Source organism: Heterodontus francisci, chromosome 30 (assembly GCF_036365525.1).
Source record: "Heterodontus francisci isolate sHetFra1 chromosome 30, sHetFra1.hap1, whole genome shotgun sequence".
NCBI classification, from domain to species: domain Eukaryota; kingdom Metazoa; phylum Chordata; class Chondrichthyes; order Heterodontiformes; family Heterodontidae; genus Heterodontus; species Heterodontus francisci.
Window position 1 is genome coordinate 41,518,756 of NC_090400.1, and position 27,365 is coordinate 41,546,120.

Sequence of the window (27,365 nt, forward strand, 5' to 3'; positions counted from 1 at the left end):
CCAGGTATGTACTGGTCACAAAAAGCAGGACAAATCCAATCCAGCCAATCACTGCCCTATCAGTCTAATCTCAATCATGCAAAGTGATGGAAGGTGTTGTCGACAGTGCCATCAAGCGGCACTTGCTTAGCAATAACCTGCTCAGTGATACCCAGTTTGGGTTCCACCAGGGCCACTCAGTACCTGACCTCATTACAGCCTTGGTTCAAACATGAACAAAAGAGTTGAACTCAAGAAGTGAGGTGAGAGTGATTGCCCCTAAGATCAAGGCAGCATTTGACCGAGTATGGCATCAAGAAGCCCAAGTAAAATTGAAGTCATTGGAGATCAGGGGAAAACTCTCCACTGGCTGGAGTCATATCTAGCACAAAGGAAGATGGTTGTGGCTGTTGGAGGCCAATCATCTCAGCCCCAGGACATCACTGCAGGAGTTCCTCAGGGCAGTATCTGCGGCACAGCCATCTTCAGCTGCTTCATCAATAACCGTCCAACATAAAAGATCAGAAGTGGGGATGTTCGCTGATGATTGCAAAGTGTTCAGTATCATTCACAGCTCCTCAGATAATGAAGCAGTCTATGCCCATATACAGCAAGATCTGGACAACATTCAGGCTTGGACTGATAAATGTCAAATAACATTTGTGCCACACAAGTGTCAGGCAATGACCATCTACAACAAGGGAGCGTCTAAACACCTCCCCTTGACATTCAATGGCATTACCATCACCGAGTACCCCACCATCAACATCCTGGGGGTTACCATTGACCAGAAACTGAACTCATATAAATACTGTGGGTACAAGAGAGGGTCAGAGGCTGGGTATTCTGGAGCTGGTGACTCACCTCCTGTCGCCCCAAGTCTTTCCACCATCTACAAGGCACAGGTTAGAAGTGTGATGGAATGCTCTCTATATGTTCGGATGCATGGAAGAAGCTTGACACCATCCAGGACAAAGCAACTTGCAAGTTTGGCACTAAAGCCAGCCTTAAACATTTACTCCCTCCACCATCAGCCAACCATGGCAGCAGTGTGTACTATTTGCAAGATGCACTGTAGCAACTCACCAAGGCTCCATCGACAGCATCTTCAAAACCCATGACTTTTTTATTCTTTCATGAGATGTGGGCATCTCTGGCAAGGCCAGCATTTGTTGCCCATCTCTAATTTACAGTCGAGAAAGAAAATGTTGTCGAGGAGAATACTGAGATTCAGACTACTAGGCTAGATGGGATTGAGGTTCACAAGGAGGAGGTGTTAGCAATTTTGGAAAGTGTGAAAATAGATAAGTCCCCTGGGCCTGATGGGATTTATCCTAGGATTCTCTGGGAAGCCAGGGAGGACATTGCAGAGCCTTTGTCCTTGATCTTTATGTCGTCATTGTCGACAGGAATAGTGCCGGAAGACTGGAGGATAGCAAATGTTGTCCCCTTGTTCAAGAAGGGGAGTTGAGACAGCCCTGGTAATTATAGACCTGTGAGCCTTACTTCGGTTGTGGGTAAAATGTTGGAAAAGGTTATAAGAGATAGGATTTATAATCATCTTGAAAAGAATAAGTTCATTAGCGATAGTCAGCACGGTTTTGTGAAGGGTAGGTCGTGCCTCACAAACCTTATTGAGTTTTTCGAGAAGGTGACCAAACAGGTGGATGAGGGTAAAGCCGTGGATGTGGTGTATATGGATTTCAGTAAGGCGTTTGATAAGGTTCCCCACGGTAGGCTATTGCAGAAAATACGGAAGTATGGGGTTGAAGGTGATTTAGAGCTTTGGATCAGAAATTGGCTAGCTGAAAGAAGACAGAGGGTGGTGGTTGATGGCAAATGTTCATCCTGGAGTTTAGTTACTAGTGGTGTACCGCAAGGATCTGTTTTGGGGCCACTGCTGTTTGTCATTTTTATAAATGACCTGGAAGAGGGTGTAGAAGGGTGGGTTAGTAAATTTGCGGATGACACGAAGGTCGGTGGAGTTGTGGATAGTGCCGAAGGATGTTGTAGGGTACAGAGGGACATAGATAGGCTGCAGAGCTGGGCTGAGAGATGGCAAATGGAGTTTAATGCGGAAAAAAGTGTGAGGTGATTCACTTTGGAAGGAGTAACAGGAATGCAGAGTACTGGGCTAATGGGAAGATTCTTAGTAGTGTAGATGAACAGAGAGATCTTGGTGTCCAGGTACATAAATCCCTGAAAGTTGCTACCCAGGTTAATAGGGCTGTTAAGAAGGCATATGGTGTGTTAGCTTTTATTAGTAGGGGGATCGAGTTTCGGAGCCACGAGGTTATGTTGCAGCTGTACAAAACTCTGGTGAGACCGCACCTGGAGTATTGCGTGCAGTTCTGGTCACCGCATTATAGGAAGGATGTGGAAGCTTTGGAAAGGGTACAGAGGAGATTTACTAGGATGTTGCCTGGTATGGAGGGAAGGTCTTACGAGGAAAGGCTGAGGGACTTGAGGTTGTTTTCGTTGGAGAGAAGGAGGAGGAGAGGTGACTTAATAGAGACATATAAGATAATCAGAGGGTTAGATCGGGTGGATAGTGAGAGTCTTTTTCCTCAGATGGTGATGGCAAACACGAGGGGACATAGCTTTAAGTTGAGGGGTGATAGATATAGGACAGATGTTAGAGGTAGTTTCTTTACTCAGAGAGTAGTAGGGGTGTGGAACGCCCTGCCTGCAACAGTAGTAGACTCGCCAACTTTAAGGGCATTTAAGTGGCAATTGGATAGACATATGGATGAAAATGGAACAGTGTAGGTCAGATGGTTTCACAGGTCGGCGCAACATCAAGGGCCGAAGGGCCTGTACTGCGCTGTAATGTTCTAATTCTAAAAAAAAAAATTCTAATTGCCCCTGAACCAAGTGGCTTCCTAGGCCATTTCAGACAGCAGTTAAGAGTCAAACATATGATTCTGTGGGTCTGGAGTTACACACAGGTCAGACCAGGTAAGGGTGGCAGATTTCCTACCAAAAAAGGACATTAGTGAATCCGATGGGCTTTTACACCAATCGATAGTTTTAATGGCACCATTACTGAGACTAGCTTTCAATTCCAGATTTTTTTTCAATTAAATTTATATTCCACTAGCGGCCATGGTGAGATTTGAACCAGTGTCCCCAGGGCATAAGCCTGGGCCTCAAGATCACTAGTCTAGTGACATTACCACTACACCATTGTCATCCTTTGAAGGGCAAGGGTAAAACGTGCATGGGAACACCACCACCTCCAAGTTCTCCTCCATGTCACATACCATTCTGACTTGGAAATATATCCTTCCTTGTTGCTGGGTGAAAATCTTGGAACTCCCTACTGTTACGACCGCGGCAGGAGCAACGCACTGTTAATTCAGTCCCATCATTCCACAGCATGCAGCATATTTATTCATTTTTACCAAAATCAGAAAAACAGCCAAATTAAACACTCTAGTATCCTCAGAATGAAACAGACCAAACCAGGTATCTTTTCCTTGGTATTTCTTCGCAGACGAAGATTTTGGGAAGGTTGTAGTCATTGGTGGCAGGTCCACTGGTGGCTAGTCTGGCCTATCCGTGAGCTGCATATTCTCCCACAGCAGGTACAAGTGAGGGTGTAGTCATTGCTGGGGGCAATTGGATCTATCCTTCTCCTTTTCTCTTTCATGTTGGTTATGGACAGTTGCTTTTCTGCACAGAGTTCCAAGCATAAACGTCCGTTTTCATTACAGTTTCCAACTCCATGGTTTCCGAGCACTCCCTTCTGTGCCAGACTGTCACGGCCCACTCTGGCGTTGAAATCGCCAAGGACAATTTTGTCCTTGTGAGAGGCATTCTGGATGAGTTCACTGAGATCTGTGTCGAACTTTTGTTTGTCAGCTGGGTTAGCCTGCAGGGTTGGAGCATAAACAGTGATGAGAGTTGCATGCTGCTGGCCTTGCAGGTGGGGGGCGGGGGGGGGGGGAGGTGGGGGGGAGGCGCAGCGACATGATGCATTTGGAATGGCTGATTGGCAGGCTTGAAAGTTTAGTGGCGATTTGTCTTCTTCACCACAAAGCCGACACCGAAGAGGCGTTGTTCACCTCTAGGTCTACCTGACCAATGAGGGTGTAGCCAGCGTTGTGTTCTGTCGGGCTGCCTTGCTCAGAGAAGCTGACCTCACTCAGGGCTGCTGCATCAATGTTGAGTCTGGCTAGCTCATGGGCCAACAGGGCTGAGCGTCATTGGGGGTGGCTATTGTCACCAGAGTCGAGCATTGTTCTCACCTGCCAGCAGGCGAGTCACAGAATTTTTCTTCTTTTCCCACCTTTTGAAGTGAGGTTAGGAGTTCGCGTTTCCTTCTCTGTCATTGTTTGACCGCATTAAGAGATGCCCGTTTACCGCGGCAAGCCAACTGGGTGGTAGGGAGACGAGCATTTCTAGGCCCCTCTCCAATTTCGGAGTGAGCAGTGCTGTCCTTCAAAAAGGCTGCTTGGTCACTCAGGGTGCTACCAGTTGATGATGTCTGTCGGTCATCACTATCCCAAGCTGCCTGCATGCAGGATTGGAACTGCGGCTGCCAATGCCATCGTGCACCTGCCATTTTTGCCCCTTTCCTGTCGCTACAGGACTTACTTGTTGAGTTATAATTGGGGTGGATTTTCTTCTTGCCTGCGCAATGGTGCTTTAAGGTGGAGTACAGTTTGCGCTGACTGACACCACCCTTTAAGCCTGGAGCTCATCTGTCGTGGTCCAGTGAACTGGGACGGCGGCAGCGAGGTCTCCAAGCCGTAGGTTTGGATTCAGAGTTTCCCTCTCCTAGGTGGGTTGCCGACTAAGGCTTGAAGGGACCCTCCTCCCCTTGCTATTTTATCCATAGCTGGTATACCAACAATCGTAGCCCACGCAATATGGTGTGATACACTTTTGGTCCAGAACATGATGGTCACTTGAGCCACTTGGAATCCTACTGTCCTGACCTTTATCAAGAAAGGCATCCGCCCAGGTGGTGTCATGTTCATCGTTTCTCCCCTCACTACGTTTTGCCTGTCAGCTGAGACCGTGTACCAGGCTGTGGTGTTTGGAGCCAGCAGAGAGAGCTGGGTGTAGAGGAAGACTAGTGATTCCAGTCCATCCTACAAATTGGATGCAATACTAGGGTACTACCTCTATCTGAAAACCCCATACACCCCAAATTCATACACAGACCAGGTATCTTTAGATAACAAATTAACTATTTATTAAAAAAACCTAAATCATAAACACTATTAAGATAAACCTATGTCTAACGACCTTATAACTTCTCAATTTAATCCAACTCCCGCATTCACACACATACATTCAAAAATAACAATTAGTTATTTTTTTTAAAAAGGTAGTTAAGAGTAGCAGTCTGTTAAGAATAAAAGTGAGAAAATCTTTGCATTTTCCGTTCCTGGTGAATGAGGTCTTCCAAGGTGAAGATAATCAAAGTACACTTGAAGTCTTCATCTGGATTTGATGAAAGTACTCTGTTCTTGATAGCATTCAAACAGTTTGGCTACAGGAGCAATTAAACAGTTCTTTCAATGGTGAGCACAGCAATACAAATAAGTTGTAGAAAAAGAAAAGCCTTCCTTCCTTACTCAGGGAATTAACTTAACTTGTAGCTTTGTAGAATTTTTCTTGAGAATCAAACAGTTTCTTTCTTCAGATCGCCTTGCTGTAAAAGTCTCAGAACTAATTGGTTCAAACTGGTTCCTGCCAACTCCACATACAGTCAAAATGGACACATCATACCAATGTGACCTGCTGTTGCTCAGGGTAACCAAAATGCAGCTGTGGTACACTGTCTCCAGATTTCTAGAATCTTCTCTCCCTTAAAGGTGCACTGCTTCCAACAGTCTTAAAGGCACACAGTTTTTTTTAAAAATCCGAGGAGAAAAAATAATACATGTCCAAGACACTACACCACAGCACTCTAGGAGCAACTTCACCACCGCCAACTTCTCAAGGGCAATAGGGATGGGCAATAATTGCTGGCCTTGCTAGTGATGCCCATATCCTATGAATGAATAATAAGACACAAAATATAATGACAAACACATAGCATAATGTTTAGTGCTATTTTATTAGTTAGCCAAGGTGACTGGGCTGAATTTTATGGGCCCGCCAGAGACAGTTTTAGAGGCTAGGGGCTCCATAGAACTGCGATGGGAGGAGGGGCGTGGAGGGCCTGTTGCAACACAATTTTGTTGGGGCCTGGATAAGCCAAAGATGACCTTCCTGTACAGAGGCCAAATGAGGCCCTTAAGTAGCCTATTGCCAGCCACTTAGGGCCTCTTCCCGCTGCTGCCTGGACTTAACCAGTGACGGGGTGGTGGTGGAGGCCTCCACCACACAGGGAGGTCATCTAGTAAAATGAGGTGACCTCCCTGCAGGCTTGGGGGTGACTACTCTGTGGGCAATCTGTGGCCTGTGGAGGGCCCCATCCGGCAAAACCTGCATCTCCCTGACCCCCTCCACCTGCATTAAACGCCCACCCCAGCTCCCTGCCCCCTCCACCCTCACTAGGACCTGCCAGTTTGGCACCGGTGACCCTGCCTCATCTATGTTGGATCCGGGTTCCGGCGCTGGGCCTGGCTCCAAGGTCTCGTGCAGTGCCGGCAGTGGCCACTGCTCATGATGGTGCTGCCGAAACTGCTGAGCTACCAGCCCTGTGATTGGCCGGCAGCTCTTGGAGGTGGGATCCTCTAGAATCACTCCGGGATGGGGGGCGTTCAACTGGCCAAGGCGGGAATCCCCCCACTTTTTCGACCCAGCACCAAGAGCACTGACGTGGGCACAGAATTCAGCCCGCTGTGTGTTGCATCTTATGTTATATTGTTTCCATGCCAGAAAGTCCACTTTCCAGCTGATTCACAGAATTGTTACAGCACAGAAGGAGGCCATTCAGCCCATCGCGTATGCATCGGCTCTCTGAATGAGCAATTCACCTAGTGCCATTTCCCCACCTTCTCCCTGTAACCCTGCATATTCTCCCTTTCCATATAAAAGTTTAATTCCCTTTTGAATGCCTCGATTGAACCTGCCTGCACCACACACTACGGCAGTGTGTTCCAGACCATAATAACTCGCAGTGTGAAAAAGGATTTCCTCATATCTTCTCTTGCCAATTATCATAAATCTGTGCCCTCTCATTCTCAAGCCTTTCACAAGTGTGAACGGTTTCTCCCTATCAACTCTGTCCAGACCCCTCATGATTTTGAATACCTCTATTAAATCACCTCTCAGCCTTCTCTTCTGAGGAAAAACAGTCCCAACTTCTCCAATCTATCTTCATAACTGAAGTTCTTCATCATTGGAATCATTCTCAAGAATCTTTTCTGCATTCTCTCCAATGCCTTCACATCTTTCCTAAAGTGCAGTGCCCAGAACTGGACGCAATACTCGAGCTGTGTCTTGTTCAAGTTCAACATAATTTCCATGCTTTTGTACTCTATGCTCCTATTGAAAAAGCCCAGGATACTGTATGCTTTATTAACTGTTCTCTCAACCTGTCCTGCCACCTTCAATGACTTATGCACATATACACCCAGGTCCCTCTGCTCCTGCACCCCCTTTAGAGATGTACTCTATTTTATATTGTCTTTCCATTTTCTTCCTACCAAAATGAATCACTTCACATTTCTCAGCATTGAACTTCATCTGCCACTTGTCCACCCATTCTACCAGCTTGTCTGTGTCCTTTGAAGTTCTACACTCTCCTCCTCACAGTTCACAATGCTTCCAAGTTTTGTATCATCTGCAAATTTTGAAATTATGCTCTGTACATCAAGGTCCAGATCATTAATATATATCAGGAACAGCAAGGGTCCCAACACTGACCCCTGAGGTACTCCACTACGAATGTCCCTCCAGCCCGAAGAACATCTATTAATCACTACTCTTTGTTTCCTGTCACACAACCAATTTCATATCCATTTTGCTACTGTTTTGCTCAATATGTTTTCAAAATAGTTCCACTTCAGGATGAGTTCTATCATGGAAGATGCCTCAAGTGTTCTGTTTAGGTGCAATTGGGTCCCTCATGCGTTACAAGTCATGGAATGAATACAGGAAGTCGACACATTTAATTCTAAATTGAGAGCGTGAACTGGGACTGCTGAATCCTACTTTCTAATGCTTTCATCTCAAGGTCGTTTCTGTTATGGCTGCAACCATGTACTGCACTGAGCAACCTTCACTGCATAGATTAGAAATCCTTCTTCTTACCCTGAGATGTTCCATGAATTGCAGAGCCTCAAACTCATCACCTACCTGCATACACTCAGCATGAACAAAATCTCATAGGTGGCAAGAAAGAACATTCATTTATACAGCACCTTTCATGACCTCTGTACATCCCAAAGTGATTTAAGGCCAATGAAGTGCTTCTGAAGTGTCATCATTGTAACGTAGGGAAAGATGGCGGTCAGTTTTATGGACAGCAAGGTCCAAGAAATGAAATAAATGACCAAGTAATCTGTTTTAATGATGTTAATTGAGGGATAGAACAATAGGAGTAATCTCAGGTCATCTTCCAATAATGCCATGGAGTCTGCTATTTCCACCTGAGAGAGCAAATGTAATCTCAGTTTAATGTCTCATCTGAAGGACGCATTCACCAAAGCAATCCCTCAGCACCATAGCACTGCCGTGATTTGTTAGCCTGGATTAAGTGCTCAAATCCCGGGTGTGGGGCTGCAGCCCACAACATTCTGACAAAGAAGCCTGTGGATCACTGAGCCAAGGCTGACGGACATAAGAACAGAAGAAATAGGAGCAGGGCATTTGGCCCCTTGAGCCTGCTCCGCCATTCAATAAGATCATGGCTGATCTGATTGTGGCTTTAACTCCACTTTCCTGCCTGCCCCCCATAACCCTTGACTCCATTGTCAATCAAAATCTGTCTAACTCAGCCTTGAATATATTCAATGATCCAGCCTCCACAACTCTCTGGGGAAGCAAATAACACTAATGACCCTCTGAGACAAGAAATTCCCCCTCATCTGAGAGAGCCCTTAATTTGAAACTGCGCGCCTGAGTTCTAGATTCCCCCATGACGGAAAACATCCTCTCAACATCTACCCTGCCAAGCCCCCTCAGAATCTTACACATTTCAATAAGATCACCTCTCAATCTTAAACTCCATTGAGTATAGACCCAACCTGGTCAGCCTTTCCTCATAAGACTAACCCCTCAACCCAGGAATCAGCCGAATAAACCTTCTCTGACTTGCTTCCAATGCAAGCATCTCCCTCCTTAAATAAGGTGGCCAAAACTGTACACAGTACTCTAAGTGCAGTCTCACCAATGCCCTGTACAGTTGTAGCAAGACATTTCTACTTTCATACTTTTATACTCCATCCGCCCTGCAATAAAGGCCAACATTCCATTTGCCTAATTACCTGCTGTACCTGCAGGCTTTTTGTCATTCATGTACAAGGACAACCAGGTCCCTCTTTATGCAGCATTCTGCAGTTTCTCTCCATTTAAATGATATTCTGTTTTTCTATTCATCCTGCCAAAGTGGACTACCTCACATTTCCCGCTTATACCCCATCTGCCAAATTTTTGCCCAATCACAACCTATCTATAACCCTTTGCAACTCTTTGTATTCTCCTCACAACTTGCTTTCCTACCTATCTTCGTATTGTCAGCAAATGTGGCTGCAATACACTCGGTCCCTTCATCCAAGTCATTAATATAGATCGTAAATAGTTGAGGCCCCAGCACTGATCCCTGTGGCACTCCACGAGTTACAGTTTGCCAACCTGAAAATGCCCCATTTATCCCAACTCTGTATCCTGTTAGTTAGCCAATCCTCCATCCATGCTAATATACTACCCCCCAACACTATGTGCTCTTAACTTGTGAGTAACCTTTTATGTGGCACCTTATCAAATGCCTTTTGGAAATCCAAACACACTACATCTACAGGTTCCCCTTTATCCACCCTGCTTGTTACATCCTCAAACAACTCTAATAAATTTAGCAAACATGAATTTCCTCTCACAAAACAATGTTTTTTTAAAAATTCTTTCAGAGAATATGGGCATCGCTGGCTAGGCCAGCATTTATTGCCCATCCCTAATTGTCCTTGAGAATGTGGTGGTGAGCTGCTGCCTTGAACCACTGCAGTCCTTGTGGTGTAGATACACCAATAATGCTATTAGGGACGGAGTTCCAGGATTTTGACCCAGTGAACGGTGATATAATTCCATGTCAGGATGATGTGTGACTTGGAGGGGAACTTACAGTTGTTGGTGTTCCCATGCATCTGCTGCTCTTGTCCTTCTCGGTGGTGGAGGTCGTGGGTTTGGAAGGTGCTGTTGAAGGAGCCTTGTTGAGTTGCTGCAGTGCATCTTGTATATGGTACACACTGCTGCTACTGTGCGTCAGTGCTGGAGAGAGTGAATGTTGAAGTTGATGGATGTGGTGCCAGTCAAGCAGACTGCTTTGTCCTGGATGGTGTCGAGCTTCTTGAGTGTTGTTGGAGCTGCAACCATCCAGGCAAGTGGAGAGTATTCCATTACATTTGTGGCTTTCCAATTCATTGGGAAGTTTCCAGAATCTAGGGATTTTATGGAAAATTACATCCACTATTTCTGCAGTCAATTCTTTTAAGAACCTCGGATGCAGTCCATCAGGTCCAGCCTTTAGTCCCATTAGTTTTTCTAGTACTTCTCTTGTGATAGTGATTGTTTTCGGTTGCTCCCTCCCTTTTGCCCCTTGATTTTCTACTATTCTTCGAATCCTTTTGTCTTCTTTTGTGAAGACAGATACAAAATACTTGTTCAAAGTCTCTGCCATTTCCTGGCTTCCCATTATTAATTCCCCAGTCTCATCCTCTAAGGGACAAACATTTATTTTAGCTACTCTCTTCCTTTTTATATACTGGTAAAAACTTTTACTGTTTGTTTTTATATTCCTTGCTAGTTTACTCTCATTCTACTTTCTCCCCCTTTCTTTAGTCATCCTTTGCTGTTTGTAGTATATATAAATGATTTGGAGGAAAATGTAGCTGGTCTGATTAGTAAGTTTGCGGACGACACAAAGGTTGGTAGAGTTGCGGATAGTGATGAGGATTGTCAAAGGATACAGATCGGTTGGAAACTTGGAAGGAGAAATGGCAGATGGAGTTTAATCTGGACAAATGTAAGGTAATGCATTTTGGAAGATCTAATACAGGTGGGAAGTATACAGTAAATGGCAGAACCCTTAGGAGAATTTACAGGCAGAGAAATCTGGGCATACAGGTCCGCAGGTCACTGAAAGTGGCGACGTAGGTGGATAAGGTAGTCAAGAAGGCATACGGCATGCTTGCCTTCATCGGTCAGGGCATAGAGTATAAAAATTGGCAAGTTATGCTGCAGCTGTACAGAACTTTAGTTAGGCCACACTTAGAATATTGCGTGCAATTCTGGTCGCCACACTACCAGAAGGACGTGGAGGCTTTGGAGAGGGTACAGAAGAGGTTTACCAGGATGTTGCCTGGTCTGGAGGGCATTAGCTATGAGGAGAGGTTAAATAAACTTGGATTGTTTTCACTGGAACAACAGAGGTGGAGGGGCGACATGATAGAGGTTTACAAAGTTATGAGTGGCATGGACAGAGTGGATAGTCAGAAGCATTTTCCCAGGGTGGAAGAGTCAGTTACTAGGGGACATAAGTGTAAGGTGTGAGGGGCAAAGTTTAGAGGGGATGTGCAAGGCAAGTTCTTTACACAGAGGGTGGTGAGTGCCTGGAACTTGCTGCCGGGGGAGGTGGTGGAAGCAGATACGATAGCGACGTTTAAGAGGCATTTTGACAAATACATGAATTGGATGGGAATAGAGGGATACAGTCCCTGGAAGTGCAGAAGGTTTGAGTTTAGACAGGCATCAAGATCAGCGCAGGCTTGGAGGGCCGAATGGCCTGTTCCTGTGCTGTACTGTTCTTTGTTCTTTAAATTTTCCCAATCTTCTAGCCTCCTACCATTGATCTTTGCAGCAGTGTGCACCTTTTTTTAATCAATTTGATACCATCCTTATCTTACTCAATTGGCCATGGATGGTGCATCCTTCTCATAGTCTTTCTTTCTCAATGGAATATATCCTTGTTGAGAATTCTGCGAGGAATATTCAGTTCCCAGCCTTGGTCACTCTGCAACCATGTCTCTGTAATTACTATCATATCATACCCATTTATTTCTATTTGTGCTAACAATTCATCCATCTTGTTATGAATGCTGCATTCACTCTGATAAAGAGACTTTAATTCTGACTATTTACCATTTTTTCCCCGGTCTGATCCTATTTGCTGTTGCACATTTATGTTTCTATGCTCTGTCCTTTCCTGTCACAATCTGGTTGACATTACCCATACCAATACCCTGCACTATTGCCTTGTCGTTTCTTGTTAACTTTCTAAATCTCCCCTCACATGAACCCTCCCCCCCGCCCCCACACTATTTAGTTTATAGCCCTCTCTACGGCCCTAGTTATACAACTCGCCAGGACACTGGTCCCATCACGGTTCAAGCAAAGCCCGTTCCAATAGTACAGCTCCCTCTTTTCCCAGAACTGGTGCCAGCATCCCACACCGATCTTTGAACCACACATTCAACTCTCTGAACTTATTTACCCTATGCCAATTTTCTCATGGCTCAGGTAGTAATCCAGAATTATCACCTTTGTGGTTCAGCTTTTTAATTGAGCCCCTAGCCACTCATACTCCCTCAGCAGAACCTCTTTCTTAGTTCTACCTTTGTTGTTAGTACCTTTGTGAGCTATGACAACTGGATCCTTCCCCTCCCAATTGAAGCTTTTCTCCAGCCCTGAGGAGATGTCCTTAACCCTGACACTGGGCAAGCAATACAGCCTTCGGGGCTCATGCACTCAGCTGCAGAGAACAGTATCTATCCCCTAACTATACTGTCCCTACTACTACATTCCTTTTTATGTCCACCACTTGAATGGCCCCCTACACCACAATGCTGTGGTCAGTTTGCTCACCCTCACTGCAGCCCCTACTCTCATCCACATAGGCTGCAAGAACTTTGAACCTGTTGGACAAATGCAAGGTTGAGGCTCCCGAGATATCTTTAACCCTGACACCGGGCAGGCAACACAGCCTTCAGGACTCATGGTCACTGCTGCAGAGAACAGTATCTATCGTCTAACTATACTACCCCTACTACTACATTCCTTTTGACTCTCCCCACTTGAATGGCCACCTGCATCACACTGCTGTGGTCAGTTTGCTCATCTTCACTGCAACCCCTCTCTCCTCCAAACAGGCTGCAAGAACATTGAATCTGTTCAACAAGTGCAAGGGCTGAGGCTCCTCCATTGCTACCTTCTGTATCCCCATACCTGCCTCACTCAGTTATATCCTCCTGTCCCTGACCACAGACCCAATCTGAAGTACCTAGCCAAAGGGGGCGTGACTGCCTCCTGGAACAAAGTATCCAGGTAACTTTCTCCCTCCCTGATGCATCATAGTGTCCGAAGCTCAGACTCCAGCTCATCAACTCTGAGCTGAAGTTCCTCAAGCTGCAAACACTTACTGAAGATGTGGTTGCTGTGGATCAGAATGGTGTCCACCAGTTCCCACATGCTACGGCTGCAACACATTTAACTGATTAGGGTTTCAAGTTTTGATATATCACACAATGATAATTTGCAGATATATTAAGCAGCTTAACCACTTAAGCTATAAATTTAATACAGTACTTACATCTCTTTCAAACTATTACCCCAGTTTAGACAAAGTAAAAGAAACCTTAAAACTCATCAGCCAATCACCTACCTGCTTGCCTAATTAATGCCTCTGGACTTCAGCTCTCAGGTCCTGCTGTGTTCTGCTCCCTCTCTCAGACTACTCCTCGTTTTGTAAAAGACTAGAACAGCACCTCTTCCCTCACTGTACCGAATTCCCACACTCACCAAATTCATGACTTAAACATTCTGTCAAACTGGACTGTGTGCTACTTACTTTGTGCATTAGCAAAAGCCTCCTGTATTTATACTATCAAACTTCCTGGCTCAGCCCCTGCTGACCAGGTAACCAGTTGTAACTAGTTACCTAATTAACTCTGCAGCTGCTACTCACAGGCAGTTTATGTATCATCAACTAAAAGTGAAAGAAACTACAAGTTAAGTAAAATTTAAACTGAATGCTAAATGCAAAACTTGATTAGATTTTAGAACAAGATCAACCCTTAAAATTCCCACACTCACCAAATTCCTGACTTAAGCACACACTGTCGAAGCAGGACTCCTTCGAACTGGACTTCGCGCTACTTACTTCCCATTTGCAGATTAACATTCAGAGTAGATTGGAATCAAGCTTCCCCATCAGTTAAGCCACTAAGTGGAACACTAAGCCAGCCCTTGTGTTTCCAATATTAATCTGCAGGAAATTCAGCTTCCCTGATAGTCAAGGTGACCTACTGAGCAGAGTGTAATCATCTCAGTTGCAGTTGTAGTCTTATAAAAATGGATTGGAATACATTGTGAAGTACACTTAGGCAGCCTTAAAAGTCTTACATGAATGGCTATATTACACTGTGTGCATTAACAGTGCCATGTATAAGGTGGAACATAGTTCTGTTATGTTTAGCAGTGTCCAATTCTAATGCCACAAATGGAACAAAATTATTTTATTAAAAGGTGGGGTTGTTTGGTAATGTGAAAAGGGGGAAAGAAGCAGAGAATGAAAATGAAATCAGGATATAGCATTTGTCATATTCTCTGAAAAAACTAAAAACTTATGAATGTTATACTGGTAAAAAAAAAATTACTGGGACTATCTTAAGAGCTAATGTCTAACATAATATAATAAATTTAAATGGTGGTAATAGGAATAGACAGATAATAGGTATAATGTTCAATATTTAAATATTGTTTGTGCATCAATTTAACCCACTAACGACCTCCTTTTAGCCAATATAATTTTGTTCCCATTTATTATCAGTGTCAATAAAGATCTCCAATGATAAATGGTTTTGTGTGCAAGTCATTAAAAACATATCAGGGTAGAAAATGGTTTAGTCCCACTTGCAGGCCCAAAATAGGTTAAGCAATCAGAGCACATGCCAGAAACTGAAGGCCCCAGTATCGTCCCGAATTGGATCTCACCAGCACATTACCTGTGAGCTGCAGATCCAAATCTTTATTTTCTTGCAGCACCTTCCAAACCTGTGACCTCTACCACCTAGATGGACAAGGGTAGCAGATGCATGGGAACACCACCAACTGCAAGTTCCCCTCCAATCCACACACAATCCTGACTTGGAAATATATCACCGTTCCTTCACTGTCGTTGGATCAAAATCCTGGAACTGCCTCCCTAACAACACAGTGGATGTACCTGCACCAGATGGACTGTAGCATTTCAAGGCTGCGGCTCACCACAACCTTCTCAGGGGAAATTAGGAATGGGCAATAAATAATGGCCTTGCGAACAACGCTCACATCCCATGGAAGAATTTAAAAATTATTATTTTCTATTTGTCGCGATCACCTTGTTTTCCAAAAATGTGTCAGACAGCTTCCTGAAGGTCTGTGGAGAATCAGTCTGGACTAACACTTTCAGAATCCTGCTTCACAGGTTGATCAATCCCTGACAAAAGTAAAACTTCCCAATATCTAACTTCATCCTTTGCTTTCGCTGTATTGATGGCCATCAGTTCTGTTTAGTCCAATTCACCTCAAACTTTCTACTTGCACGTTGTTGATACCCTTAATACATATAAGTAGTACACTGACTGCTACCAGAACATGTCTAAGCTATTAGCTCGTTCCCAATAAATCTGTATCTCTTCCAAATTTTATTTAGTTTGTTCTAGTAAATTGCAGCAATAAGAGAATAAGAGAAAACTGAGAAAAATGTGGCAATCCAGAAAAAGTACCATTGCACGTAAAATCTTGGGATCATGCAAATGGATAAGACAGCTAGACAACTATTTATAATTCAAATTGTTATTTTGTAAAATAAGATGAAAAATAGACCTAATAAAGGTCTTTAAAAAGTGAAAGGTTTTGATAGAGTGGATACAAACAGAATGTTCCCATTTGTGGGGAAAGCATAACCAGAAGCCATCAATATAAATGGTCACCAAGAATTCCAATGGGGAATTCAGAAGAAACTTCTTTACCCAAAGAGTGGTGAGAATGTGGAACTCACTACCACAGGGAGTGATTGAAGTGAATAGTCTAGATATATTTAACAGAAAGTTAGGTAAGCATATGAGGGAAAAGGGAATGGGGAGTTATGCTGATAGATTTAAATGAAGAAAAATGGGAGGAGGCTCAAGTGGAGCATAAACGGCAGCATGGACTAGTTGGGCCAAATGGCCTGTTTCTGTGCCGTATATCCTATGTAATCCTAGACATAAAATTTCTTTAACTTCCTCCCCCATCAATCCATTTCTTCCGATGGGAAAGTAGCTGGTATGACTGTCAAAAAATTGTTTAAATGAATCTGAAATTCTGTTTGATATATTTGATGCAAATGTGCTATTTTGCCATAAATTGCACTTGTTGACGGATTTCTTTCAAACCTCAGCTGGGAAAAAGTGAATCACTGTTCCAGTTCCAGTTCATGGCTTCTGCTCCATTTATTCCAGAAGTCCATCCTTTTCAAACATGAACTGCCAATCACTGTACACACACTGTCTTTCAGTTTTCAGTGCTATGTGCAAGGTAATTTCCCAATAATCGTACCAGATCTCCACATGTGGGCATGTTTAAAGAAACTAGCACCTGACTGGACTAGCAATTTTGTGGTCCTCTTCATCACTAAACTGTACATCGCTGGTATTCACAGGACTTACATTTAGTTCCCAATGTGGGTATAAAAATATGTGCTTTGAATAATATTTGGCAGAAATTGTATCGATTCCAGCTTTTGAATCATTAACCTATATCGAGGGAACTTGAAAAAAATGCTTCCTCGACAGCACAAATCTGTCTACAGGTTCACACAGAGATCCTCTTTTTGACCATAAATTAAATTTTGGCATCTGGCTCGGCCATGAATTGAATGCAAAACAAATGCAATTCAATAATCATTTTAAGTTTTAAGCATCTATTGATGAAAATAATAAAACACGGATTGACCAGAAGGATGTCTCAAAGGATCTTTTCATTGTGTACAATTTGAGCTTAGAAAAGTAGTAGCAATTTCTGTATTAGTGGCGGTTGTTACGATCAGGTGAGGAGGGGGTCAAAAGGCTCCATCTTGTCCTTCTCCTTGTTTGACCACAACCGGGTTTATTCCTTTTTAAACAGTGGATGTGCTTACCACTTCAGTAAGTGTTTAATCCTTTAACTTTGTTGTGATCAAAAAAGAACCAATTGGACAGGTTTTCTTGAGTGTAAACAAGAAAGAGGTTATTTTATTGTACATAAAATCTAATCCCGATCTAAGTAAAATTACACTTCAACTTGCACACAGACACACACACGCACAGACATGAGAATCACACACACACACAAATAGGTTACAGAGTGATGGGGAATAGTTTGGTTTGGATTAGAGTCCAGAACAAGTAAACATAATATACGGTCTGTGGGGTCTGCTAAGTCAGTTGTCTTCCGGCTGAAGTTGTGGTTCCGAGGTCTCTGGCTGGTAGAAGTACTTTGCAGCTGGCCCACCTGGTTCAGGTTTTTCTTGGAGACAGTGATGTAGGTGGCTTTCTTCCCTGGGGTCTCTGTGTGTAGCAATGATGGACTTGGATGTTCCACAGTTGCAGATAGGTTTCAAACTTGCAATATTATCTGGAAAGAGAGAGAGAGACACACACAGCCCCATTGGGGTCCTCTCTGATTAGCCTTCAAAGCTTGTCTGCTGTTTGTAACAAAATTCCAAGTTTTACACAGCCTGGGGAGACTGTCACATGATTCTCTCAATACCCTTTGTTTTAATGAGGTCCAAAGTCTAAAACCCAAATCTCTCTCAGGTTATATTGTCAGTATTTACCTCCTGGACTTACATCTCCACTCATGAATGCTTCAAGATTGTTTTGAATGTCCCGCTAACGAGGGTAATAGTAGATAATTTACATCAGCTATCCAAGCCATTGTCCTAGATGGGAGCCTTGTTAGACATGTGTCTCCAATTCGATGTCCTGGAATGTGAGGTATTCCAATGCAAATTGTGGTGGTCATCTTGGCTGCCAGCTTTTTCAAAGTTAAAAGTAGGATCCCAGCTTACCTTTTTAAAAGTTTAATGTAGGTTTCCAACCGATGAATTAAAAAGTCCTCATTCAGCATAGCGTGTTTTCTTGACACGGTCATATTTGCAGATGGATACAAATCACACTTGCATTACATTCCTTGGACATTTTACCACAGGTATTAACTAACTCATTTTTTAAAACTTTATTAATGCCTCCACTAGAACAGTGGGTGAACAAAAATAATCTATTTCTCTGCTAATACAAGCATCAGTTATTTCCAAGCTATAGTGCCCACATTTATCTGCTTTTATATGTGTATTGGTGGATGGCCAACATTTCACAGGCTGACCAATTCTTCTGCCAGCAATCACAGATCACACTGAAAACATCTGGTGGGCAGGTTACTTAAATACTCTCAACGTGATTTTATGTTAGTTTTCTTTTGCGAATGTGAGGGATATCAATGCTGGAAAACTGAGCATTTATCTATTGTTATGATCTCCATGGAGACCACCAACAAACCAAAAAAATCGAATCCACCAACTGACCCCAATTTAGGAAATAAAAAATCCAAATGGACAAGATTTCACTTTTATAAATTTTACTTTAACACTCAAAGCAAGCCCATCATAAATTAAAAATGAACTAACAGTTAAAACAAAGTCGATAAATTTGTTTTAAAGATTACACGTCAATGATCAGATGCAACAAAGATAGTTCTCACAATTCTTCTGGATAGCCCTCTCAGCAAAGGTAGCACTAATTACAGCCACAAAGTCCTTTTCAAGTAGATCTCCAAATCCTGACTTCCAAGATGCAAACGCCGATTTCCATTTGATGGCAGTTCCCTTGCAATTCAAACTCCACTGATATCATCTCCACCAAAAACTTACGTGGTTTCTCACAACAATCCTGATGGAATAGCTCCAACCGTGTCACCTTAAGTAACTCATTCATTAACCGAAAACAGCTGTTCCAACTTGTATTCACTGAGGGCCTGCTTCCAGAATCAAGTTTTTGTTTTTAAAACCAACAGCTCTCAGTTTTTTTTCTTTAAAACAATAGCTCGCTGTTTTTGGCTCCATCCACTGCAGAGAGCACTTCTAAATTGAAACCTGAGCTCCAGTCACATGTCTGTGATTATAAGACTGCATGTTTCAAACTGGTTAGCACGAGCCTTCAAACCTTCTAGAACTCTCTGGAGCTTTCAATTTCATTTCCATGGAATGATTGTCTCAGAACAAAAACACAAGCTTTGAATCCAAAGTCATAGCAGCTAACAGTCTATTCAACAGGTCAGCTGTATAGAATGCAGTCTGCACACGAGGACTCCGTCAAACTTTTGTAAGCAGCAACTGTCAGCTCCTAGGTTAGGCATTGCACATACAGACACAGAGTAAAGCTTCTTCTACCTTACCCAACAATGTGTCTTATCTCTCCATTAGAGAAGAAAACTGCCTTCTGCACCAGTATGATTTTCTTCCTCTGCGTTTCCCATACAGCCATCCTTCCATGATATACTTTCTTGAAACACCTGCAAACACATTTCACAAAAATCCTTTGGCCTAGTGGAGAAAAGAAGATTTTGGACCACCAGTCTGGCCTGCTTTTAAACCCAAAACCCAGGAAAATGTTTTAGTCAATTTCAGGATGTGGACATCATTCTTATGTTCTTATCATTGGCAAGGCCAGCACTTATTGACCATCCCTAATTACCCCAATGATTGAGCAAAGTTAAGAGTCAACCAAGTTGGTGTGGGACTAGAGTAAGATCTAGGCCAGACTGGATAAGGACGATAGGGTTTCTTCTCTGACAGGTATTAGTGACCCAGTTGGACTTTTACCATAATGCGACAGTTTCATTGTCACTTTTTTCCCACTGATACCAGTTTATCATTTTCAAATTTCTTTTTAAACTGAATTCCAATTCTGAAACTGCCATGGTGCGAAATGGACTCAGATTCTTTGGATTATTAATTTAGGTATCTTACTTACTAATCCAGTAAAATAAAGGTTGCATTACTATACCCGTTGCCACATTTATTCTTCAATTTTGCCCTGAACATAAAACTACGTCCAGCCTTCTTTTATGTTTATGACCCTCTTCCGTGCTTTGAGTCTACGGCAAGACATTGGGTTCATTAGCATTCTTTTTTGGGACACTACAAATGCCCTTGAGTTTCACAAAGGCATGTGTGCACAATTGTGAGGTAAATTGTGCTGGATGTCATATGAGTGTGCAACACAGATTTGATACCATTTTGAAGCTCAACACTCCAGCTAACATAATAAAAACAGAAAATGATGGAAGTACTCAGCAGATCAGGCAGCATCTGTGGAGAGAGAAACAGAGCTAACGTTTTAGATCAATGACCTTTCATCAGAAATGGGAAAAGTTAGAAATAGAATAGGTTTTAAGCAAGTGAAATGGGTGAGTGTGCAAAAAGAACATAAGGGAAGGTATGTGATAGGGTGCAACTCGGGAGAGATTAAATAACTAAATAGTTGGTGATGCAAGGCCAAAGGTAGTGGTAATGGGACAAAAAAAAGTGTCTAGAAGAGGTGTGAATGGCAGAATGATGAACAGCCGCTGCCCAAAAGCAAAAATAAGAGAAAAACGAGAGGAAGAGGAAAACATACAAAGAAGAAGGAAACAAAATGGGGGCAGAGGTTACAGTCTGAAATCATTGAATTCAATGTCAAAGCTGTAAAAGTGCCTAATCAAAAGATGAGATGCTGTTCCTCGAGCTTACGTGGGCTTCATTGGAACACTATATTAGGCCAGGCACAGAGAGGTCAGAGAGGGAACAAATTGGAGAATTAAAATAACAAGTGACTGGAGTCACTTGGGGACATGTTTGTATACTGAATGGAGGTGCTTGGAAAGTGGTCACTCAATCTGTGTTTGGTCTCTCTGGGGTAGAGCAGACTGCAGTGTGAGCAGCGAATACAGTATGCTAAATTGAAAGAAGTACACATAATTCGATGTTTCACCTGGAAGGAGTGTTTGGGGCCTTGGATGGTGAGGAGAGAAGAGGTAAAAGGGCAGGTGTTACACCTCCTGCGCTTGCATGGAAAGGTGCTGTGAGAAGGTGGGGAGACTGTTGGGGGTGATTGAGGATGCTTACATCATCTGCACCTTGTAATAGAGAAGTATGTGTGGAATGAGGGGGAGATGGGATGTGATAAAGAAGATTATGTATGAAGATACTGAAACTGAAGGCTGAAGGCATTGGATATTGCAAAGGCTATGGGCCCTCACAACATCTCGGCTGTAGTACTGAAGACTTGTGCTCCAGAACCAGCCGCACCCCTAGCCAAGCTGCTCCAGTACAGCTACAACTCTAGCATCTACCCGACAGGTATATTCTGTCCACAAAAAGGACAAATCCAATCTGGCCAATTATTATCCCATCAGTCTACTCTCGATCATTAGCAAAGTGTTGGAAGGTGTCGTCGACATTGCTATCAATTGCCACTTACTCAGCAACAACCTGCTCACTGATGCTCAGTTTGGGTTCTGCCAGGGCCACTAGGCACCAGGCCTCATTATAACCTTGGTCCAAACATGGACAAAAGAGCTGAATTAGGAGATGAGGTAAAAGTGATTGCCCTTGAACTAAAGGCAGCATTTGATTGAGTATGGCATCAAGGAGCTTCAGCAAAATTGAAGTCAATGGGAATCTGAGGGAAAAGTCTCCACTGGTTGGAGTCGTACCTAGCACAAAGGAAGATGACTGCGGAAGCCAATTATCTCAGCCCCGGGACATCACTGCAGAGTACCTCAGGTTAGTGTCCTAGACCCAACCATCTTCAGTTGCTTCATCAATGACCCATCATAAGGTCAGAGGTGGGGATGTTCATTGATGATTGTACAGTGTTCAGTACCATTTGCAGATAATGGTAACACTTACACAACACAAATGCCAGGCAATGACAATCTCCCCTTGACATTCAATGGCATCACCATCATGGAATCCCCCATCAACAACATTCTGGGGGTTACCATTGACCAGAATCTTAACTGGACCAGCCATATAAATAATGCAGCCACAAAAGCAGGTCACAGGCTAGGAATTCTGTGGCGAGTAACTCATCTCCTGAATCTCCAAAGACTGTCCACCATCTACAAGGCACAAGTCAGTAGTGTGATGGAATACTCTCCACTTGTCTGGATGGGTGCAGCTCCAACAACACTCAAGAAGCTCGACACCATCCAGGACAAAGTAGCCCTCTTGACTGGCACCCCATTTACCACCTTCAACATTCACTCCTATCACCACTGGCGCACAGTGGCAGCAATACATACCATATAAAGATGCATCACAACAACTTTCCAAACCTCCTTTGACAGCATCTTCCAAACCCACAATTTCCACCACCTAGAAGAATGAGGGCATCAGATGCATGGGAACACCACCACCTGCTAGCTCCCCTCCAAGTCACACACCATCATGACTTGGAACTATATCGCCATTCCTTCACTGTCCCTGGGTCAAAATCCTGGAACTCCCTTCCAAATAGCACTGTGGGTGTACCTGCACCCCAAGGACTGCAGTGCTTCAAGAAGGCAGCTCACCACCACCTTCTCAAGGGCAATTAAGGATGGGTAATAAATGCTGACCTTGCCAGCGACGCCCACATCCCATGAATGAATAAAACAAAATCTTTGATGGTTTCAGCCCTGTCACTGACCAAGGTCTCAGCAATGGACATCCCAATAATGGCATGATGGCAACCATTGTCTCCTCCTTGGGGATTCGGACCTGCAAGCACACCTGTTTCCCCCTCCAGTTAGCTCTTGCTGCCTCTGTTTGTGTGCTACCTTGTCCTCAAAGACAGAGGGAAGTGTGTCAGTAGTGTGGTGCAATCTGTTTGGCTGATGCGATTGTCATGGTTGATTAGCTGGCTGTATGTGCAAGCTGCGAGACGCAGGTGCCAGGCTTTCAGAAGTGCAAAGTGTGTGAAGTGAGGTAAAGCGATGAATGTCAGGTATGAATCCTGATTGAGACAGATTGGTAGACGAGAGATAGGGGTGTGGTGATTTGAGCAGTGTCTGAATCTATTGGTGCAGTTGGTAGGAAATGGCATTTGAAGATGCATTTACCTACCTTGACAACTTGCGAGAGGTCATTCTTGCGACACTGCATCCAGATCCTCAGGGCTCAACTCCTGGCTATGACCTCCATAGCTATCTGCTCCCATTGCCTTTTCACAGAGTGTCTGGAGGGCCTACTGGCTCTCTGCAGATACAGACATGACTCCTCCTTTCCACCTTCTCCATCAAGGTCTCCAGTGCAGCATCTGAAAACCTTGCAGCCTGCTCTCTCCCTTGTTTTGCCATTCTTCAATGTTGCCCAGGTCAGATTCACTTCCTACACGACTGCCAGCACCTGCTCCAGCCACAAAGCATGGCCAGTGTGACGGAAATCACACATGCCAAATGGAAACATATTAATTTTGTCAGTTGAAACACTACTTCAACCCTTTTACTGGACAGTGCACAGAACTTGTTTTAAAAAGACCACAGAGTTGGACAGCTGAAATATGGCTGCACATTTGCATTCTGAAAGACAGTTGAATACAGAGTCAACGGGAGTGCTCACTGATTCAAATAACAAGATTGATCTGGGCAATCATAATAATCAACCTTCTTTGTCTGCGTAAGAGCCAGAGCTCCACATTCCATCAAGTGTGATTGGAGAACTTTGAGAATCAACAACCCTTGCAGATGATGCTGTTTCAAACAAAGAGATGGTCACATGGACTTACCTGCTGGCCAGACTGGGAATTGATTGAATTGTGCCTCACAGAAAGGTCTGGGCAGACTCTAATTTGAAGACCAAAGAGAAGGAAGCCCTCTCTCCCTGTCTCTCTCTCTCTCAAGCAAAGTCCCAGGGACCACGAAAGCAGCTTAAGCCTCAAGACAGAGGACCTCTTCAGCCTATTGGTACCAGAGAAGCAAGTTTGAAAGTGTGTATTGGGCCCCAGCGAGAACTGCAAGACCACAATTCCAACCAAGGACTTTACAGCATAACTAAAGATAGTAATTGAATTCCATTTACTACTCCACCCCCCTTAATTCTTTCTCCCCCTCTTATCTATTTGTGTGTGTGTTTTTCTCGTATGCATGCTAGCATGGTTGCATCGTGTATTTTAGTAATTTTAATCGAGGCTAATAAACTTACATCTTTCTTCTTTAAAGCTAAGTAAACCTGTCTGGTTGGTTCATTTTGCAATTACAATTAGAGAGCAGCGAGCAAGGACTCACTGATGTGTTAAACTAAAAACACTGTGTTTTAAGGGTGGCACAGTGGTGCAGTGGCTAGCAGCACAGCCTCACAACTCCAGCGACCCAGATTCAGTACTGCCTGTGCGGAGTTTGCAAGCTCTCCCTGTGACTGTGTGGGTCCCTTCTGGGTGCTCCGGTTTCCTCCCACATGCCAATGACTTGTGGGTTGATAGGTAAATTGGCCACTGTTAAAAATTGCCTGTAGAGTAGGTAGGTGGTAGGAGAATTGAGGAATTTGGGGTCAGTGTGGACTCGTTGGGCCAAAGGGCTTGTTTCAGTGCTGTATCTCTCTATGACTCTAAAAGTTAAACCCTGTTACAGCCAAACCAGAGGGGAGCCTGAGATCCCTTCCTCACCTGGTTGTAACACTAGCTTTAACTGGTACTCACAAGTTACAATTAGAGCCCCCTGCTGATGTGTGCAGCCAATGAACAACATAGTTAGAATTGGCTGCATGCAGCAATCATTCAAATGAACAGGCACCATGCAGTTGACGTGTTGGCTGCATTATATCGAATGGGTTGCAGGTTATTTGCACTTCACAATCCCCAGGCCTTTTTTGGGCCTATCAAATTTAGCCCCTAATTACTTTGTCAGGCTCACTGTTTAGTCCCTATCATATGTCCTATTTCCAAAACAGACTTCTACCATGTTCAGTTTAGTAGTTTTCACCTACCTTATCAGGCCTTACTCTTTTCTCTATAAAGCTAATCCCATCTCACCCCTCACATGCCACTTCCTGATAGTAAAATCTATCCTACTGTGGCTACTTAGGAATTCAGAGCTCTCCAATTTACATGCCTATTATGTCTCAGTCATGCGATATGGAGTATAAATTGTCATTACTCAGCTCGCCCATCCCATCTGTCTTGTGTCTGTCTTGAGACTGATCTTGAAAGAAATGTTTCTTCGTTGCCTGTTTTTAGATTAACCCTAAAATAGCCTCTGACTTCCTCCCAGGAGATTGTGGAGTCCCTTTATCCGCTCCCTAATTGATGGATTCTTTTGCTCTTACTCTAGTGAAATAGCAATCATGTAACACAGATACTTGGCACCATGTTTATACATCAGCAATCTTTTAAATCTTCCCTACCTAACTTACAGTGCTCTTTTTGTATTTATGTTAATACCAACTAGAATTACAATGGGGAATTTGCATTTTTTTCTCATCAATTATGCTAATTACAAAGACTAGATTTGATAAGCCCGCATCAAAAACTTTTATATTGCCACGTGAATATATAATGATTTTTCACGACTCAGTAAGCCTGGTGATAATGCACGTGTTGCATTGTTGGAACAAATAGGCTCCAGCGCACATACAACACTGATATTACCTCTGTTCAGAGCTGTCTGGAAGAAGTAGGCCCTCAAGAGGTTGTAAGCAGTACCGCACACTTACTGACCAGATTATATTTTATTTATGAGACCAAAAAATACACTAATTTATAACTACAAACTTCAGTTTATATTTCTTTGTCGTTCCCTTGTTCTTAAAAGGAAAGTGGGTGGATTTGCTGTGCACATGTAGGTTGCTATTCTTAAATAAAAGCAAATACTGCGGATGCTGGAAATCTGAAATAAAAACAAGAAATGCTGGAAATACTCAGCAGGTTTGGCAGCAGCTGTGGAGAGAGAAGCAGAGTTAACGTGTCAGGTCAATGACCCTTCATCGGAACTGGCAAATATTAGAAATGTAAACGGTTTTAAGCAAGTAAAGCAAGGGGGGGGGGGCGGCAAGAGATAACAAAAGGAGAAGGTATAGATAGGACAAGGTCACAGAATAGCTGACCAAGAAGGTCATGGAGCAAAGGCAAACAATATGTTAATGGTGTGTTGAAAGACAAAGCATTAGTACAGATAGGGCGTTAACGGACTGAAAATTGAACAGCTGCAAGTATAAACATGAAAAGAAACAGTGGGCAAGTAAACTGAACAAACTAAGATGAAATAAAATAAAACAAACACAAAAACATATATAAAAAAGAAAAAAGAACTAAAAAAAAAAGTAAAATGGGGGGGCCCGTCATGCTCTGAAATTATTGAACTCAATGTTCAGTCCGGCAGGCTGTAGTGTGCCTAATCGGTAAATGAGATGCTGCCCTCGAGCTTGCGTTGATGTTCACTGGAACACTGCATCCCAGGACAGAGATGTGAGCATGAGAGCAGGGGGAGTGTTGAAATGGCAAGCAACCGGAAGCTTGGGGTCATGCTTTCGGACTAAGCAAAGGTGTTCTGCAAAGCGGTCACCCAGTCTGCATTTGGTCTCCCCAATGTAGAGGAGACCACATTGTGAGCAGCGAATACAGTATACTGCATTGAAAGAAGTACAAGTAAATCGCTGCTTCACCTGAAAGGAGTGTTTGGGGCCTGGGATAGTGAGGAGAGAGGAGGTAAATGGGCAGGTATTACACCTCCTGCGATTGCAGGTGAAGGTGCCGTGGGAAGGGGATGAGGTGATAGGTTGATAGGTTGATATTCTTGTCTATTGGGGAGTGAATAATAAACTGCTTCCTGCAATTATAAAGTTTTCTACTGGTTAATCACTGTGGTCAGTTTTTGAAACTCAGGGTATGTCAATATTGCAGCCAACATTCCTGTTTTGCCAAAAATGAGATAAAATGTTTGGTTGAAGTAAATGTAATTTTCACAACTGAGGCATGCAGTTACCAGGAATGCAATTTCATTAACAAAAATAAAATCAGCCAAATGTGACACAGCTTTAATAATGAGCCTTTAATATTTCTCAAGTTACTAAGGAGTCACTTAATAGGTCTAAATGCTGATTGTTCTAGTCATTGAGCTGCGGAGTTTGCAGAGAATGTGTCAATGACCAGTGAGAAAACCTCAATGCCATGATCAGATGCTGCAAGAGCTTTTTATTGGTGCTTAAAGTCAAAGTTGATATAATCAGAAAATACAGGGTGCAAAATGTGGTGGGC